This window comes from Notothenia rossii, assembly GCF_949606895.1.
Source record: "Notothenia rossii genome assembly, chromosome: 2".
NCBI classification, from domain to species: domain Eukaryota; kingdom Metazoa; phylum Chordata; class Actinopteri; order Perciformes; family Nototheniidae; genus Notothenia; species Notothenia rossii.
Genome location: NC_136904.1, coordinates 28077017 through 28096809, shown reverse-complemented (window position 1 = coordinate 28096809; position 19793 = coordinate 28077017).

The following is a 19793-nucleotide window of genomic DNA, read 5'->3' as shown; positions in this document are numbered from 1 at the left end:
GCAGGACAACGTGCCATGTCGCAGATCTCAAATCATCTCCAACTGGTTTCTTGAACATAACGATGAGTTCACTGAATTCACATGGCCACAGACATCAGATCTAAATCATAGATCACCTATGGGATGTGGAGGAACGGGAGATTCTCATCATGGATGTGAAGCCGACCAATCTGCAGCAACTGTGTGATGCTCTCATGTCAATCTGGACCATCTCTGATGAATGTTTCAGCATCTTGTTGAGTCTATGCCACGAAGAATGAAGGCAGCTCTGAAGGCAAAGGTGGTCCCTAATAAAATGGCCGATGAGCAGTGTGCCAAATACAGGGGGGTCAGGGGGAGCTCGACCCTCCCGATTAACACCTGAGCCCTCCCGAAAGCCTCTACAGCAACATTTGAGGGTGGTCTCAAATTATAAGAACGACATTTTCGTTTAGAATAGCTTAAACCGTAGCGAAGGAAAGGCTATCTTATAAAAAGCTCAACCCCTTCATGACAATGCAGGAGCTTAATCGAGCCGAAGTTGGGAATATCCACAAATCTGACCATGCATGCACAGAAATAATCAGTCACATTGCAAAGGAAATGCGCCGCAAGTTCATCTCTGATGAGAAAGAAATGGATTCAAAGGTATCAATCACAATTGATGAAAGTACCGTTCACGGCAGTCCCTATCTAATAATTTACGTAAGATGTGATGTCAGTGGTAAGGGGGTAGATAATGTTTTCCTGGATATAGTGGAACTTACAGATGGGGTCGATGCTGAATCAATCAATCAATGTTTATTTATATAGCCCAATATCACAAATGTTACATTTGTCTCAGTGGACTTCACAGTTTGTACAGAATATCACAACACATTTTCCCTCCCAACTCGGCCTATATTGACGTTATGTCAGGGTCCCTGTCGTCACTGTCTAACACAAGGGGGGGCCCTTTAGCGTCGAGTTTCAACTATCAGGGAGTCCCATTGACTTGCACAGAGCTCCCTGAACGTTGGTAATAGACGAGTTAGGATCGTGGCTAAATGCTCTCCGCAGATCCATTCTCACAGCGTTTATCAACCTTTTTCTTACTCAATATCAAGCCAAACTTATTGTTTTTACTTCTTTATTTTAATTGAATAATGTAGGACTTTTGTTGCCGTCAGTTATGGGGAGAGTAGGTGCTCAGAATACTGAAATCTGTATTGTTTCATCGTTTTTCCTTCTAATTTTGTATTCTTTTCTAAATCACACGCTGTTATTTACTCAAGAATAACACACAATTATCCTTGTGTTTATTTATTTGTTTGATTGTATAATGTCGGACTATTGGAGTCCGTCAGAACCAAGGGTCGGAGCAGCTCATTTGCTTAAGAGAATTTAACACCCAGAAGTAAGTATTCTCTCCGCTTTGCGTGATGAGCCCTCGAGCTCTGTGAATGGATGGTTTAGCCGCAATGCACGCTGGGATATGGTGTTTATGTGATGTGGAATCCGAAAACATTTTTTTAAAAATAAAATAATACTGTATTCCGACTGTGCTTGCTTTTCTCTTTTGAAGTCATCACATAACGGCATTGTAATACACGGTTCGGCTGCATTAAATATTACACATCTGCCGTAGGTCTTTATTTATAGAGCCCTGATGAGAAGACTTCTGGACAAACAGGAAGAACTGCCGACGAAAATGAATATGTGACGTGGATCATAAATATATCAGCAATTAAACAACATCTTCAATTTCTCTTCACAATATACGTCTCTTCGCAGTATCAATACTAATTCGGCTGACTTTTATATTTGATCCAATTGGTAGATAGGCTATGTTTACACCATAACGGTGCACAGCTGATAGAAAGGGGCACCTGGTGGTTAAAGCACGTTATTGAAATGTATTATTTGTATTATTAGATATTAATAGGAGACACAGACAGACAAACTAATAAAGCTTTATTTAAACATTAAAGAATACTTTAGGTTATGGTCTTATGTTGAATAAGAAAAAAGCTTTGGGGGTATAAATATTAAGCCTGACAAAATACTAATATATTGCTTTCCTGCAATGTTAACTACTGTATGTTTAAGCACTTATTTTAACTGATATTATACATATGTATTATACTCTTATAAGATGTATGTAGATAGTATAAGAAATATGCAGAATACGACAGTTTAATGGTGGAGGTAGACACATATCGATAGATGTCTTGTAATGCACTGTTGAGGAACCTGCGACCCAAGTTTTTCATCTCCGACCTTGTCAGGTATTGAACATTCAAAAAATAAAGAACACAGAATTATTAAATATAAAACACATAATTGATGTGATTATACTAAATGATTTACAAATAAACACCACTGCATATTTACAACTGTTAATGTAACGCAAATGTTTCCAACTTGGGATAAATAAAGTATATCTTATCTTAAGATGATCGATGGCTACTGCTACTGCAAAATTTGCGTGTGAACCTTGACAAGTGCATGTTTCAAGGCTTATCAATTAACAACAGGAGGGGTCACAGAAATAAGACCAGCTGTTAAATAAAGCTCTTCTGACCTTAGCTGTCATGTGGGTATATATTAATGCTGCCCATTATGGGCACAAGCAATTTTCACCCATTTATTAATTATATATTTTAAATTTGAGTGTTTCCTATCCCCTAAACCTCCAGGGATGTACACAGTTTAATACTGGCAACTTCTTATTATGGGAAATACGAAAACGTCTTTTAAAACTACAATTCCCAGTAGAGATGTGCCATAGAACATTTAGCGAAACACTCAAAAGCCAGCATGTGTAGATCTGGGGACGGGGTGGGGGAGGGGGGGACGTGGTGGACCCGTTCAAATCCAGTTTTGGACAGTCTGTCTGTGTTTCATCCCATTTGAAAGTGCTGTTTGACGCTCGGCGTAACCTTCGGCGCACACTCAAACATCCAATCACAGAGCTTGAGGACTATCACGGGGTTTGTCAAGTGAAGCGGAGAGAATACTTACTTCCTGGTGTAAAATTCTCTAAAGCAACTACTATGAGCTGCTCCGCGGACCCCAAAAGTCCAACATTAAACAATCAAACAAATAAATAAACACAAGGATAAACGTTCAGGGAGCTCTGTGCAAGTCAATGGGACTCCCTAATAGTTGAAACTCGACGCTATAGGGTCCCCCTTGCGTTGGAAAGTGACGACAGGGACTGTGACGAAGGTAACTTCGTCACTGTGGACTGACGGCTTCGGGCCTTGTAACTCAGCACTTTAGCGAACAGTTTGCACTTTATGAAACGACTTCCCTTTGCAGAGATAAAGTCACTCAGTACTTTAGTGAACAGTTTGCACCTTATTAGCGTGATTGCACAGTACAGTTTGGTAGGGCTCGACATTAAGGACTGCCCGATGGCCCGGGGCCATCTAGTATTTAGCTCGGGCAATGAAGCCTCACCTGCTGGTTGCCCGATCGGGCAATCTATTATGCCAACAGCTCGCGGATCCAGTAATGAGTGACCCGACAGTAAAACTAAACATATCTATAACTAGTTTAGGTAGTTTGAGAGGTAATTAAAATAGCTACGTGTGATATTCTAACCTGAAGTGTGTGTTTTGTCCACTCACCGCTGCATGTGATCATGCAGTGCTGCGTGTCGACTCGTCAGCAGCAGCTGATCTCTCTCTCCCGTAAGATTAGACTTCACTCGCGTTTATGTCCATATTAATCAGATCTTGCTAGTTCTAGCTAATGAAAGGACTACCTGCTTATTAAAAGACACCTAAACAATAATTGTCGCTATGCAACGGGGGGAGGCCACAAAGTATAGCGCAGCATTATGCATTTGTTTACATGCCCACCGGAACCCCGAGGCATTACCAACAGATCAACGCACAATCAACCCATACAGGACATCTCTTTCTCCACATTAAGTGTTAGACATTAGAATTGACTATTCTTGTCTGTCACATACTCTTCTTGTCTGTCACATAAGTGGCGCAACTGAAGCGGTATTGTGCTAAAGAGAAATTATTGTGACCGAAGAGATTTCGATTTGCCGGCCAACGGGAACTCTGACGTCGCCATTTTGTATGCTTCGCGGATGCGCTCGGCTCCTCTCGACTGCTGCTCGGGTCTGCTCGGTCAGCTTCCGGATGAGGAGACATTCGTTCGACCAACTTACAGTAGATAACATTACAAACATTTTTAACAGGGGCCATAATAGTGTAAATAATGTTTGTTTTGGCAGTTACAACTGAATGTAATGTTTTCTACTTTTTTACATCTGATGAAGGTATTTGCCTTCATCAGATGGAAAGTGTCTTGACCAACAACTTAAGTATTTCTTATAGCTATGCAAGGCATGCAAGCGAGCAAATACAAACAAGAACAAACAAACAAGTGAAATGAAGAGTAAAATTGAAATTGTACAATATAATATTGTGCTGGTTCATCTTATAATTCAGTCTAGAGAATGCACCAGACAGCATCTAAGACCTGCAAAAATCTGAATGTTCTAGGGGGAGGCCCCCCAAACCCTTTGTGGAATTTCGTCCGCACGCATTTTTCAGGGCAATCTCTATTGGGCTCAGGGCCATCTGTAAATTAGATTACATGGCCCACAGGGCCATCTCCCAAAATTCTTAATGTCATGCACTGGTTTGGCATTACATATTTGCAAATTTGACATCATTTATGCTAATTATTGAGGTAGTATTTATTAACTGATTAAACTGTATTGATTGGAATGTCGTCTGGCAGGTGCTGGTCGGGTCCTCGGCTCCGCCTGAAAAGATAGGGGAGTTAGCGAGAACGCCGAAAGTATTTATGCTGGTGTAAGAATGACAGTGGTTGAGAGTAATCAGGGTGCAAATAATATGTTGAGGGTGTATAAATGATGACGTTAATGTGTTGATTAGATAGATACACACTCCAACCACAAGGTGTCGCCACATAGTTGTGACCTATGTTTAAATCCAGATGTAGGTAAGGGACCCGAACAAGAGCTCTTGATTAAACTTGGCCAGCGCCATAGATATATATCTATCTATCTATCTATATGGTGCTGAACTTGGCTGAGACTATAGCACGGAGCACGAGTCAGTTCATTAATAGACCAACAAACAAAACATGTTACCAGGAGTAAATTATGAAATAAAATAAAAACACATTAAGTGAGGAGTTATGACAAGGACATGGATTCATTAAAGCCACCGGAGACGCTAAAACTTCCGGGAAATGTCGACAGCAACTGGCGGACCTTCAAGCAGCAGTTCCAGCTTTACATCACGGCCATGGGACTGGAAACTAAGCCGGATGCTAGGAAGGTAGCGCTACTGCTAACTATAGCAGGCCCAAAGGCGATAGAAGTGTACAATACTTTTGTGTATGAAGAGCAGGCTGATAAAGACAAACTGGATAAAGTGCTCGAGAAATTTGATGCCCACTGCTCTCCCAGAAAGAACGAAACATACGAGAGATAAGTATTCCGTTCACGTGTGCAGCAGCATGAGCATTTTGATAGCTTTCTGACTGACCTGAAGCTAAAAGCACAGTCATGCAACTTTGCTACGCTGAGGGACTCCATGATACGGGACCAGATCGTTTTTGGCGTGGAGGATAAAAAGGTCAGAGAAAGGCTGCTAAGGGAAACGGAGCTGACATGTGACGCAGCTATACAAATCTGCCATGCAAGTCAGTTGTCCCAAATGCACGTCAGGACTTTCAGCGACATGGCGGGCGCGGCTAACGTGAGTGATGGCGCAGCAGTTGGTGCGTTCTATTTTGTATATGGCTTCGCCCTCTAAGGCTATCGCTATTGGGTAATCCCCCTGCGCCCCCGCGCAGCACTGAAACACTTGTAGTCCACGCCCACCCGCAAGGTGGGCCCCACCCTCGGACTTCCTTCCGGTATAAATAGGAAGGAGGCCCTACAATCTGTTCCCTCTTTTCTTCAGCAAACCACGGCAGTTACTGAAGCACAGTCATCATGAGCAACAGAGAAAGAGAGAATTGCGTCCGTGATTGTCCCTCATGTGGCTCGGGATATATTATGAGTCATGACCAGCACGCAATGCGCGAATCCTGCCTGGGCGGCCGCCTGCAGAGGTCTCCCCGTTCCCCTAGGTTGGGAGAGGGTGGCTCTGGACGACATGGCCGGAGCTTTTTCCCGGGTTCAGAAGGGCAGGAGTGATCCGGTCTGGCCGCGCTTCCCCGCCATTAAGAGGTACCAGGAGGGGGCGGCGGCGAACCCGAGGACCCTGAGGGCTCCGGTGGCCACCTTTGTTCCCTTCAGTAAGGTGAAGGGATTCACGGAGGATGGTTTCCCAACCACCCCCGCTCTGGAGCCGAGCCTGACGGCGTTCTTTGGGGTTAGGCAGGCCAACTTGATCGCCGGACGGCGCCCTACATTGGCCTCCCGTATGTCGCCCGCCAGGCTGACCGGGCGCACCAGTGTGCGTTTCAGGCATCGGCGGCGGCAAACAACATCGCGTTGCTGTCCAACTCTGTGGTGACGCTGGTGGAGCGATCCGCCACCTTGGCACCAGAGGAGGCGGAGGAGATCGGTAAGGCGGCCAGCACGGCGCTCACGCTGTGCGCGTCCGTGGCTGTCTCCCGGGCGAGGATCGCTGCGTGACGCAGATCCAGCGCCACCTCTGGCTGCAGCAGGCGGCGGTCACAGAGCCAGCTAGAAAGGTTTTGCTGGACCCCAGTTTCTGGCCATGGTGGAGTCCATGAAGGCGGCGGCGGAGCAGGCGGACGATATCCGCCAGCACGTTGGCTGGCTCCAGGCTGTGGCGAAGACTCAGCGGCACCAGCACCCGCAGCAGCGGCCAACCCGGCCACAGCGGCAGGCGCATAAACGCCCACAGCAACCGCAGCCGAGGCGTCAGACTCGTCCGTCGACGGCGACAGGGGCACCGTCCCGCATCTCCGCCCCCCCAACAGCGGGGGATCAACGAGGAGTGAGGTATTCCCGCTCGTCGTCTGCTCCACGAGAGCCGCCGAGGAAGCAGAGCCGGTCTTGACGGTTTGGGGGGGATTGTGACGGAAATAAAAAGAGAAGCTCATTTTCCAACATTTTGTCTCAGTCATGAGTTTCAAATGTGTTTCACATATCCCCCACTCTGGGTGAACCAGCTGCCTATTACCTATCGGTTAATAGCCAGCAGGGTTCGTTACAAAAGCCTGCAGGTTTTAATCTATCGGTTAATAAGCTGCAGAGCTCGGTAACTAAGCCAGCTGCCTCCAATCTGTTGATTAGTAGGCAGCAGGGTTCGCTGCAGAGGCCTAGTGGTTATAACTTTTCGGTTATTAAACCACAGAGCTTGCGGCATTCCTCTGTCCGAGATACGCCACCTACACACGGTCACAATAAGCCCATGAGAGCCGTGGTAACGCCTCATGTGGACGTCACTGCACACACCTCCACTCATCCTCTGAGTGTGTACGTGCCTCATGATGAGAGTCGGAGTGAAACGCAGCGTGTGGAGGCCTCCTCACAGCCCTTTCGCTCTAGGCCCACCTTGGGTTGCTTCACGGGCAGCGGCGGCGAGGGCTCTCGCGTGGCTCGTCGTCATGACGACCACAACACATCTCGAGCATGTGCGCCCGCTCTCAGAGTGTTGGCAGCGCGTGTGTCTGATGGACAGATGGATGAGCAGGCTGATCAGCAGAGGGTACACCCTGCAGTTCGCCTCCCCCCCCCCCACAGTTCAACGGGATACAGGAGAGACGCAGTGGCGTAGCGGAGGCCCCCGAACCCCCCGCAGTGCGGGGGAGCCCCGGACCTTAGGGGGCCCCGCACCCACTGTAGGCTATCCTCTTAGATTTCGTAACGTGGGAACAGGGCGCAGAGGGCGGGGCCCCCCCCTCCCTGCTATGTTGCGAATGAGAGCGAAAACCGAACAGGAGAGGGCAAAACTACCTAAAATAACGTCATTGTTCCGGCAGGCAGCAAAGGTAGACGTAGACTCTAACGTTACTGCAGATAGACCGCTAGCAACCCCCCCCGGCCCCCGGCCGTCAGCTCCGAGTCCAGGCAGACAGCCCAGCAGCCCCGTTACAGCCGAGCCAGCTAGTCGTGGCTCGCGCTTCGAGACAGGTTAGTTTTATTCGCCATAACCAGTAAGAGTATGCTACAGGTTACATTGGAATTTGAATCAAATCCGTTCATTTTTGCAGGTCAGCAAGAAGTCAGCTGTGCCCCCTCCGAGGCCAGTTCAGACATAGCCAAGGTTGCCCAGCCAGCTAGCCGTGCCCTGACAGTGACAGCAGCTCCCACCCACCCTAGGGACACGTTGGCCAGCGACAACTCTGTGAATGAATACCCTACTGATAGGTGGAAATTCCCTCTAGATTTAGAAGACGATGATGTTAAACGGTAAATTCTGAATAACGGGCCATGCAAGCCTGAAGGGCCATTCAAAAGGGATGGGAAGGGAAGGTGCTTTTCAAAGAGTTCTATAACAAAACATCTAAAATTGGATGTAGAATTCCGCGCAAGTGGCTATGTTACTCGCCATCTATGGACCGGGTGTACTGTGAGCAGTGCTTGCTGTTCGGTGACAGACCGTCTGCCCATCACCTCCACCAAGCGTGGAGAATAGGAATAAATGATTGGCAGGGTCTCTCTAAAAAGATTAAGGAACACGAATTCTCTCGCTCTCATTTGGCAGCATGTGTCGTGTATGATACGTGGAAAAATAATCTGACCATATCAAAGCAAATATCATCTGAGTTTAAGAGAGAGGTGGGGTTTTGGACCGAGGTCCTAACCAGAATAACTGATGTTGCACTAACACTGGCCTCTCACAACTCTGCTTTCCGGGGTCACAGAGAGAAAATAGGTGATATAGATAATGGTAATTTCTTATCTACCATAGAACTTATGGCGCGTTATGATCCAGTTCTGCAAAGGCTTATTGAAAGCAAAAAGAAGGTGCACTACCTAAGTCCTCAAACTCAAAACGAAATAATTTCATTGCTATCGAAAAAAGTGCAGGACACAATCATTACAGACATACAGAATGCAGAATTCTATTCGATTATAATGGATACTACCCAGGACATTTCAAAAGTACTGAGTCAAGTGTTCAGATATGTTACTATAGCAAATGATGAAAATGGAAACCCTACAGAGGTGAAAATAAACGAAAGTTTTTTGGGCTTCCATGCAGTCACAGACCAAACTGCTGCAGGTCTAGAGAGAGAAATTCTCTAATCGATGGAGAGAAAGGGGATACTACTTGGGAAGTGCCGCGGACAGGGATATGACGGGGCTAGCAATATGAGTGGTGTCTACTCCGGTGTACAAAAACGCATAAGGGATAAAGAGCCCAACGCAATGTACATTCATTGTGCTGCGCACAATTTAAACCTTGTACTCAATGACGCATGCCAAAATATACCTGAGATAAAAGACTTCTACGACACTGTTGAAAGGCTATATGTATTCTTTAGTGGAAGCGTCAAACGATGGGAGCTTTTGGAAACACACCTCTCAGTGCCCAAGGCTGGCCAGCCTACACTGAAGAGACTATGCCCGACACGATGGGCATCAAGACAAGACGCCGTCCAATCATTGCGGTTCCGTTATGCTGACATTATGCAAGCGCTAACTAAGATAGACTTGCTCTCCAAAAAAAGCGAGGAACGTGCCGAGGCGACTGGCTTGAAAAAGGCCATGGAGAGCTTCGAGTTTGTTTTAATGACTGTAATACAGGGCAAGGTCCTTGAAACAGTCAACATTGTGTCCCAAGCTCTCCAGCGCAAAGACGTGGACCTCTTACAGGCGACAGCAATGCTTGGTAACGCAACCGATACACTTGCCCAACTCCGAGGAGAGTTTGATGGCTTAAAAGCGCAAGCGCAAGACCTGGCATCCTCATGGGGTGTCCACAGTCTCTTCAAAGACAGACGCGCAAGGCGCACAAAGAGGCACTTTTCAGAGCTTTGCGAGGACCAGCGGCTCCAAGACCCAGGGGAGCATTATAGAGTGGCGGTATTTTACGCAAATATCGATATTGTCGTTGCCCAACTCAAAAATCGATTTGTTGGAATGAGCAAAGTTGCACGGCGATTTTCTTTTCTTCTTCCCCGCGAACTTTTGCACGCAACAGACAAGGATTTGTCTGAGTCCGCAAGTGCTTTATCAGGCCAGTATAAAGACGACCTGTCAGCCGAGTTTGCTTTCCAGATCCTGTCCCTCCGTAATGCTCTTAGGCCTACCATAAAGAAAATTGAGCATGGAACAATCAAAGACCTTGCACAAACCCTTCTCATTGAAAATCAGTCCATTTGGCCAAGTATCCCCGATGTTGCCACAGCACTGAAATTGTTTTTAACTATACCCGTGACTGTTGCCAGTGCTGAGAGATCTTTCTCAAAACTTAAATTAATAAAGACATATTTGAGGAGCACAATGTCGCAAGAGAGACTGTCTGGGTTAGCAGTCCTTAGTATTGAGAGCCGACGCGCGCGCAGTATAGATTTAAAGACTGTTATACAGGACTTTGCACAGAAGAATGCCAGGAGACGCGCTTGTATAAAATAATAGGCCTACAAAGCAGCTCCTGATTGCATCCTCTATGTAGCCTATAGGATGTGTTTTATTTGTTTGTTTTTTGTAGGCTACTTTTCTTTTATACAGAATGTTATATATATGTGAACCGTTCCGTTGTGTGAACTCCAATGATGATAGGCTATAACGTTCTACAATATACCTTCATGTTACAAAAAATACACAGCCACTTGTTTGTATTTGTCAATGATGTTTAAATCAGATGTATATTATTATACAGTTCCTACTGACCTTACTGTTTAAATCAGATGTATATTATACAGAAAGTTCCTACTGACCCTACTGTTTAAATCAGATGTATCTTTATACAGAAAGTTCCTACTGACCCGATACTGTTTAAATCAGATGTATCTTTATACAGAAAGTTCCTACTGACCTATACTGTTTACAAAAGATGCCTGAAAAAATAAACATTTAAAAAAGTTGCCGCGATGTCTATCCCATGTCACTCTATTATTGATTTAGGGGAGGGGGCGGGGCCCCATTGTCCGACCTGCGGGGGAGCCCCGAAATATTGCGCAACGCCACTGGAGAGACGCCTGTCATCCCGAGAACAATGTCTTGCGCGCCAAGCAGAGCTACGGGAACTCCTGTTGAAAGAGGCTATTTCCAGGGTTCCTCAAGGGGAAGAAAATCAGAGGTATTACTCCCGCTATTTTCTTATTCCAAAAAAGACAGGGGGAATGAGACCCATCCTCAACCGATCAGCTTTCAACGAGGCGATAATGAAAAGGCCTTTTCACATGCTGACGGTCAAAAAGGTGCTAGAGTGTGTTCACCAGGGAGACTGGTTCACCTCTATAGACCTGAAGGATGCATACTTCCACGTACCCATCATCCCACAACACAGGAAATTCCTGCGGTTTTCATTCCAGGGAATATCGTACCAGTACAACCGTCTGCCGTTCGGTTATTCCCTGGCTCCTCGCACCTTTTCAAAGTGTGTAGAGACGGCATTGCAGCCGCTACACAGAGGAGGGATGAGAGTACTGTTTTACCTGCTTCTGATGGCTCGCTCCAGGGAGGAAGTGGCTTTACAGACGGTACAGCTCATATCGCATCTGTTAAAGCTGGGTTTCATAATAAACTGGAAAAAGAGCTGTCCTCTTCCCTCCCAGAGTATTGTTTACCTGGGTATGGAATTCAACTCAGCCCGCATGAGAGCGCGACTCTCACGGCAGAGAGATGAGACACTGACAGCTCTCCTTCGACGCGTCACACCCCGCAGCGTGGTGACAGCCCTCTCCGTGATGCAGCTGCTCGGCATGATGGCAGCCAGTCACGTGGTGATTCCCCTGGGTCTCCTTCACATGAGGAGACTCCAGAGGTGGTTTATTCGCCTACGCATCGACCCCGTGCGACAGAAGCGGCGCATGGTGGCCATCCCTCTTTCCGTGGGTTCAGACTTAACCTATTGGAAAAGTCCCCACGTCCTGTCAGCGGGTGTGGCCCTGGGCAGAGTTACGTCACACATCTCGGTGTTCACAGACGCATCTCTCTCAAGGTGGGGAGGAACGTGTATGTCGCAGGCATTGGGGGGACCAGTGGTGTAGCCAGGAATTATTGTGTGGGTGGGCCTGGATAAATGTAGGTGGGCCAGGGGAGATATATTAAGCGTGGGGTCTGAGCTGAAACTTCATTAATGATTTTAATGATTTTTTAATGCACTAATAGAACATAAGCATAAATGAGCAGTGTGTGTGTGTGTGTGTGTGTGTGTGTGTGTGTGTGTGTGTGTGTGTGTGTGTGTGTGTGTGTGTGTGTGTGTGTGTGTGTGTGTGTGTGTGTGTGTGTGTGTTGCATGCATGTAGCAGCTGCGTGTGTGTAAACTGCCCCGCCCCCTCGCACACAGACGGGGGAGAGATCTTTCATCTGGAAAGATCTAAAAGACGCATGTTGATGTCTTTTTGCATATTAGAAAAGGAGTTGGCGACACTACAACTGCAATGTAATGTTTGTGTAGCAATAATACATTATGACATATATATATATATATATATATATATATATATATATATATATATATATTGGCGGCCACAGGTTGTTTATCCTTGACAGTCGCACATGGGCACACACTGAGTGTTTTCATATTCAGCAAATGTGTACGCTAAACTGCAGACTTCAAGAAAAAATAATACTTTCATTCACTCACGGCAAAAGTTACTTTTACTATAAAAACTCACGGTAAAAAAATGCACTCCCTATTCCCTTGTCATGAAGGTGGAATCTAACTATATCCAGAATAAGTTTTATTGGATCCAGGCTAGAAACATGTTTATTTCTGCTGTAAAGTTGGGCATTTTAACATGGGGGTCTATGGGAATTGCTCCTTTCTGCATCCATCCCCTGTCGGCCACTAGATGAACTGCAGTTTGTGGCACTTCCTTCTGGGTTTCCCGGCACTGCGCTATGAAGCGCTGATTGGCTGTGGGTGGGCCAGACGTGCATGTGGGAGGGTCCAGGCCCACCCGGGCCCACCCACAGCTACGCCACTGGGGGGGACAGTGGCCGGCTCAGATGTCCCTCCACATAAACGTGCTGGAATTGCTCTCCGTACGGAAAGTAATTCAGCATTTTGCCCCGTTGCTGCAGAATCAGCATGTATTGATTCGCACAGACAACAGAGCCGCGGCAGCCTACATCAACCGCCAGGGCGGAGTATGCTCAGCGCAGCTTCTGAACACAGCCAGGCGGCTGTTGATCTGGGCGCGCGCACACATGCTCTCCATCAGAGCAATGTATGTGCCCGGCGAATTGAACAAAGGGGCAGACCTCATGTCCAGAGGAGGTCCTCACCAGGGGGACTGGAGCCTACATCCCGAGCTGATCGCCCAGGTTTGGAGCCGGTTCGGGAGGGCGGAGGTGGATCTGTTCGCCACGCGCAATGCGCCCTCTTGTTCTCCCTGTCAGCGCGGGACCACCACCCCCGCTGATCCCTCGGTTCCTGGACCGAGTGCAGGAGAAGCGGCTGTCAGTGATCCTAATTGCCCCGGAGCGCACGGGCGCTTCCTGGTTTCCGGATCCAAGGAGATGGCAGTTCGGCTGTGTTACGCCCTAACCCAGCCTTTATGCCAAAGGTCATCACAAGCTCTTTCAGGTCAAGAGTGATCACCCTGGATGGGTTTTTTCTGCCTCCTCACAAATCGGAGGAAGAAGCCACATCTCATCTCCTCTGTCCGGTGCGCGCGCTGGCTTGCTATGTGGCGCGCACGGCGGCCTGGCACCGTTCTCAGCGCCTGTTTGTGCACTATAGAGAGCGCTCGATCGGGCAACCTCTGTCTGCACAACGGCTGTCACACTGGCTGTGTGAGGCTGTGTCACAGGCATATGTCTCCTCCGGGGTGGAGCCCCCGAGAAGATCAATGCGCACTCCACCAGAAGAATTTCCTCCTCCACGGCTTTGCACGGAGGAATGTCAGTGGAAGATATTTGCACTGCTGCTTGGTCTTCCCCCTGTTCATTTATTCATTTTTATTTGAGGGATGTCTCCCGTTCCTCTCTGACACACCCTGTACTGGGTGTCCTGTCGGAGTGAGTGACGTCAGGGATCCAGCTGTGCGCCTCTCTCCTGCCTCTCGGCACGCGGAGAGCGGCCCTTTTCCCCTCTTATAGGAGGGATGTTCCTTTTTCCTCTGACACAGTTTGTACGGGGTGCCTGGTCAGAGTGAGTGACGTCAGGGATCCAGCTGGGCGCTCTCCTACCTGTCTGACACGCAGAAAGCTGCTGTTCCCCCTGTATGATTGCTGGGCAAGGTGGGACCTTCGTCTCTACTTTCTCACAGCGGCTGGTATGTATGGTTCCCAGCCTTCACCCCGTCAGGGAAGATAGGCATGTTTTGCTATGTTCCAGGGACGGTGATGCGCCATTACGCATGGCACAACAGTCAGGGGGTGTTATTGAGCAGGTGTGTCTGTGCTTCTAGTGCCGGGCGGACCCAGTGGGGCGCAGACCACATCATGCTTCGCCCTTAACCCAATAGCGATAGCTATTATTTTATTAATTTATTTAATTATTAGCCATATACGAAATAGAACTGAGGTTACCTACTGTAACCCCAGCTTCTATGAGTAAATGGCGTAGCCCTCTAAGTGCTGGGCCCCACTGGCTCTACGAATAGCTGAAGAAAAGTTATTTGGTATTGGAGCAGATCGTTGGGCCTCCTTCGAAGGAAGCCCGAGGGTGGGCGTGGACTACAAGTGTTTCAGTGCTGCGCGCTTCAGCGCGGGGGCGCAGGGGGATTACCCAATAGCGATAGCCTTAAGGCCCAGATACACCGGCCAGTCACCTGAGAAGTCGCCGACGCCGACACCGACTGTTGCGTCGCCGGACTCTCCTGCGTATTTGCCGACTTCGCGCACTGGAACACACCGCAAATCCGAGCCGAGCACCTATGAACTGCGTATGCGTGAGTGGCAATAACTCTCATTACCAGCAGGCGGCGGTAGTGTGTATTCATCATTCAAAAGAGGCAACAACCGGAACAACCGGAAGACAGAGAAGAAGAACAGACTGTGATATAAACAAACAACAAATAGCGTTTTTCTTTCCATTTTCACTCTCGTCCATTGAAAACATGAACGAACAGGAGCTCTATAAACCGATGAGGTGAAATAGCCGTCCGTGTGTGTTCCATCTTCCATTTTAAATCATTTGTTTACCTCCCTCACTTCCGTTAACGCTTCTCATGCACTGATTCGCTAGCTGAACAGCCAATCAGTGTTATCCCTTTGTCCGACTTCCGGTGGTGTTCATGTACATGTTGAATCGGCAAGAAAAGGCGTCAGGTCGGCAGAAAAGACCCGACGGTGCGGCGCACACCACTCCGAATAGGGCGTGCCCACGCTCATGTTCGGCCCGACTCCCATTTACTGCCGATTTCGGGCCGGTGTATCTGGGCCTTTAGAGGGCTACGCCATTTACTCATAGAAGATGGGGTTACAGTAGGTAACCTCAGGTCTCCAGCCAAGGCAAATGGCGCGCACAGACGCGGCTTACATAGCGGTCGGAAGAAGGGATATTCAGCTGTAAGCGCTGCGGCTCGAAGCACAAACCACGACAGTCTTCGGCATTTGGTAAGCAATGCTCTAATTGCCAGGGCCAGAAACATTTTTCTAAGCAGTGCTTCTCAAATGGAAATAGAGGAAGAAAGGAAAGTCTGTAAACATGGTGGAAGACGATGATTTAAGTGAGACATTTTTTGTTGGCATGGTGAACTGTGAAACTGAGCAAAAAGAGGTTAATGCAATCAGAAAAGACAAATGGATAGCTCCACTGATGATTAACGGGACAATAATAACTATGAAACTGGATACTGGTGCAAAAGCAAACCTGATGAGCCTGTCTGACATCAAGGCAAGCCACAAATTAAAAAAAGAACACAGGCACTAAAAGATTATAATGGACATAAAATCAGCAGTTTGGGCGTGTGCATATTAAAGGTAACCTCAAAAGGTAAAGTGCACCACCTACTTTTCTCTGTTGTCGCTGATGGACTTACAGTTTTTCTCAATTGCTAAACCCACTATTTAGAATCAAAATTCATTTCTTCAAAACAAGAACATAGCCATCTAAACAGAAACACACTTGCCATAACTCTGAATATCTTTTGCAAAATGCACTTACATGACCAAAACTGAAAATACTGGTCACAAAAAAGAATAAGTCGATCGAAACAGAACAAATTGTCCTCCAATGAGACAAATGTGTTTTCATAACTGAAACTCCGGTCACCATAATAACCCATTATACCATGACAATATACATTTCTTGCAAAGTGCTCTAAGGCAGAGGTTCTCAATTGTTTTTCAGCCAAGGACCCCTTACAACAGGGGTACTCAAATACAAATGTTAAAGGTCCAAAAAAATGTTTTTAATAAGACAAAGGTCCGATGATTACGGTCATTCAACATTTTAAACAATTGCAACAAGATTCTTAACACGAGGTTGCAAAAACAAAAATAATCTGTGTGCAGCAGTTTTCATTGTTATTGCGTCTGTGCTTGATCCCTCAGAGTCGCAGAGCTGCGCAGTTATGAATAAAGGCAGCCGCACCCTCTTTCATTCAGCATTCCCATCATTGCTTTATAAATGTCTTGCCCCCTTGTGTGTCCACTGAGGTTCGTCAGGCCCAACACATCTTCAACAAACTCCCCCTTTGCCTCATCATAAAAACTCACAAACACCAGCAACTGAGCATTGTCAGTGGTGCCAGTGGTCTCATCCACAGCTAAGGAAATGCACTGTGCATTTTGTATTCCATCACAAAGCTGATTAATCAAATCACCAGCCAGTATTTATGTTCTTCTGGTTGCTGTGGAATCTGAGAGGGGGATTTGCTTTATTTGACCTGTTATTTCCTCTTTTTGTTTGCCTTCAAACATGGTCTCCATCACTTCAGTCATGCATTATTTTATACTTCAGTTATTATCCAGTGGAAAGTCCTTACCTACTGGCCTAGTTAAAAAAAAGTGGTTACTTTTTTTGGGCTGGGCAGTGTAGTTTTACACACCGTCTTATTTGACTTTCTCAGGACTTAGAACAGTTTTTTGGGGGCAGACCCCCACAAAGAAAAAACACGTAAGGTCATCATCTTAACAGTTTTGTATGCTCATCCCGTGAGCAGAGCATCATGTCTATTACAGCTGAATGCCGCGATTACCATTTTGTTCAGCAAAACGCCTCACCAAATTAGTAAGATCCAAAGCTTTAGTGCGTTTTGATTCAATGAACAGCCATTGATTCAATGTACAGCCAAACTTGACAGTCTCTTCTCTGTCATTGTAGACCGCAAATACCTCATTCCTTCAGTACTTAGGTCCGAATCAGTCTATGGTCCGAATGCTTCTCGTTTTGCGCCGTACCGTTCAAATGAAATCGCCGCCAATCATATTTCAACGCTCGCGCCATGGGTTGACGTGCGTTACAAGACGTGTGTCTTGTGCTGCATTCACTTGCACTCGGACATTAGAGACGTTCTCTCATAAATGTCCGATGAGCCACAACTTTTCTTTCAAAACAAAGCTGCCAACTGGGGTGGCAGCGCCTATTTTTAGGGTGGCAGTTGCCACCCCATGCCGCCCCGGGGTCCCCGGTAGGTGAAACTAGGCTGCTAGCTACAGTACAGATGCAACTAGATGAGCTGTTAACTCTCGCTCTGACTTTTTTTTTTTTAAACACACATTTTTCCCACCCGCATTCCGCGAAGACCCGCCCTACTGTGCCTCTGATTCGCAGAGTGTTGGTGGGGGGGAAAAAACGCTGACGGGATGCTGAATGTGATTGGACCAATGCATTGACAGACACACACAGACACACACAGACAGACAGACAGATAGAGCGCTGTTTGTACACAGCGGAGAATTTTGACTCGTTGCGTTGTCTCAAAAATAACACAGATAATACAGATAATACATATGAAAAGTATAATTTCGCTCAGAGTCCAGAGACAGTTGTCGTTCGGTCCGGATCCGGACCGGAGTCCGGACTTTGAGGATGCCTGCCTTACAAGATAGAGAATACACCAAGGACCCCCTCATTCTGATTTGTGATTTTGGGCTATATAAATAAAAATTGACTTGACTTGACATGTATGTCCCTTGGAATAATCTGACGTAGCCTATTTTTTACACTTCTATAGTCTTAGTTATGTGAAAGAACAACACAAGAGCAATGTATTAGAAATATATTAGATATGTATTAAAAATATTTGCACCATCTCAACACAGAATACCCATAAAACAATCAATCAATCAGCTGCAAGTAACACTGTACCTAAACAAAATATCAAAGGGAAATCAAGAGAAAAGTGATCATTTGAAGTGCATTTCAACACACACACACACACACACACACACACACACACACACACACACACACACACACACACACACACACACACACACACACACACACACACACACACACACACACACCCACCAAGTGTTTCACTCTTAGTTAAAATTAAATGATTTATAAAAGTCTAATAACAAAATAAATGCAGGCTATAAACAATTGAACACATGCCTGCATTGCAACATATATCAAGTAAATTGCAAAACAACTGCAACTGCATTGCTACAATCCCAAACCACTACTTGTAATGGCAGCCAGCTCTGGACACTATTGGAGTGATGCAAAGCAGTCCATGAAGCTGATTGCTTTTCTCTGCAAGTGAAGACACACACACACACACACACACACACACACACACACACACACACACACACACACACACACACACACACACACACACACACACACACACACACACACACACACACACACACACACACACACACACACACACACACACACACACACACACACACACACACACACACACACACACACACACACACACAGGGGTTAAAGTGGGCGGGAACGATCCAGAACAGCGTTCCGGCACCTTCGATTAATAAGTAAATAAATCTGATTGGCAGTTTCATACATAATAATGTCAAGCGAGTTCACAGGGCTGCCAACTCTCACACAATTGAGATTTTTCACACGCTCTCAGCCACAAATCCATTTTCTCAAGCAGTGAAAAACAAATTCATAACTGATAATGTCATGGTGCGAAAAGAGGACACTACTGCACATTGCGCAACAGCAGCACCAGGCAGCAGACCATCTGAATAGCGAGAAATATACACAAATGTATTATATTGTAACTTATTCCCATGCATGTTGCTCAAAGTAATCTCAGTCAGTCTCACTTCTGCGGCTCTCCCTCTCCTCTCGCGCCAGTGCGATGAGCCGCGCAGAGCCGGACACATCAATGGACTCATCCAATTGAACCGCGAATTTAGACCCTCTCAGTCTTTCCAGCAGTTGTGATTTGATATCAGCAGACATGTCCTAAATTCGTCGTCTGCTCTTTAGCAGAAACAGACGTAACATTAACCATCCGTTGTTGTTGCTGGCTGTAGTCCTCGCCCTTCCTCTAAAAAAAAGCCCGGTCTTTTTTTACATAATCTGGATGCTTGGTCTCGAGGTGCCTCTTCAATTTGGCAGGCTTCATCGCCTCATTGGCAAGACACCGCAGGCATATCAGACATTTCGGTTTCCCTTCCACTTCAATAAATCCATATTGGAGATACTCCTCATCGTATTTCCTTACTTTTGTTTTTCATTTACTTCATTTGTAGCCTTAACCGGTCGTTTTAAAAATCGGTCCATCTTCGTAGTATGCTATCCGTGTTATATCTCTATGATGCTAGCAGTGGCGCTCTCTGACTGACGTAC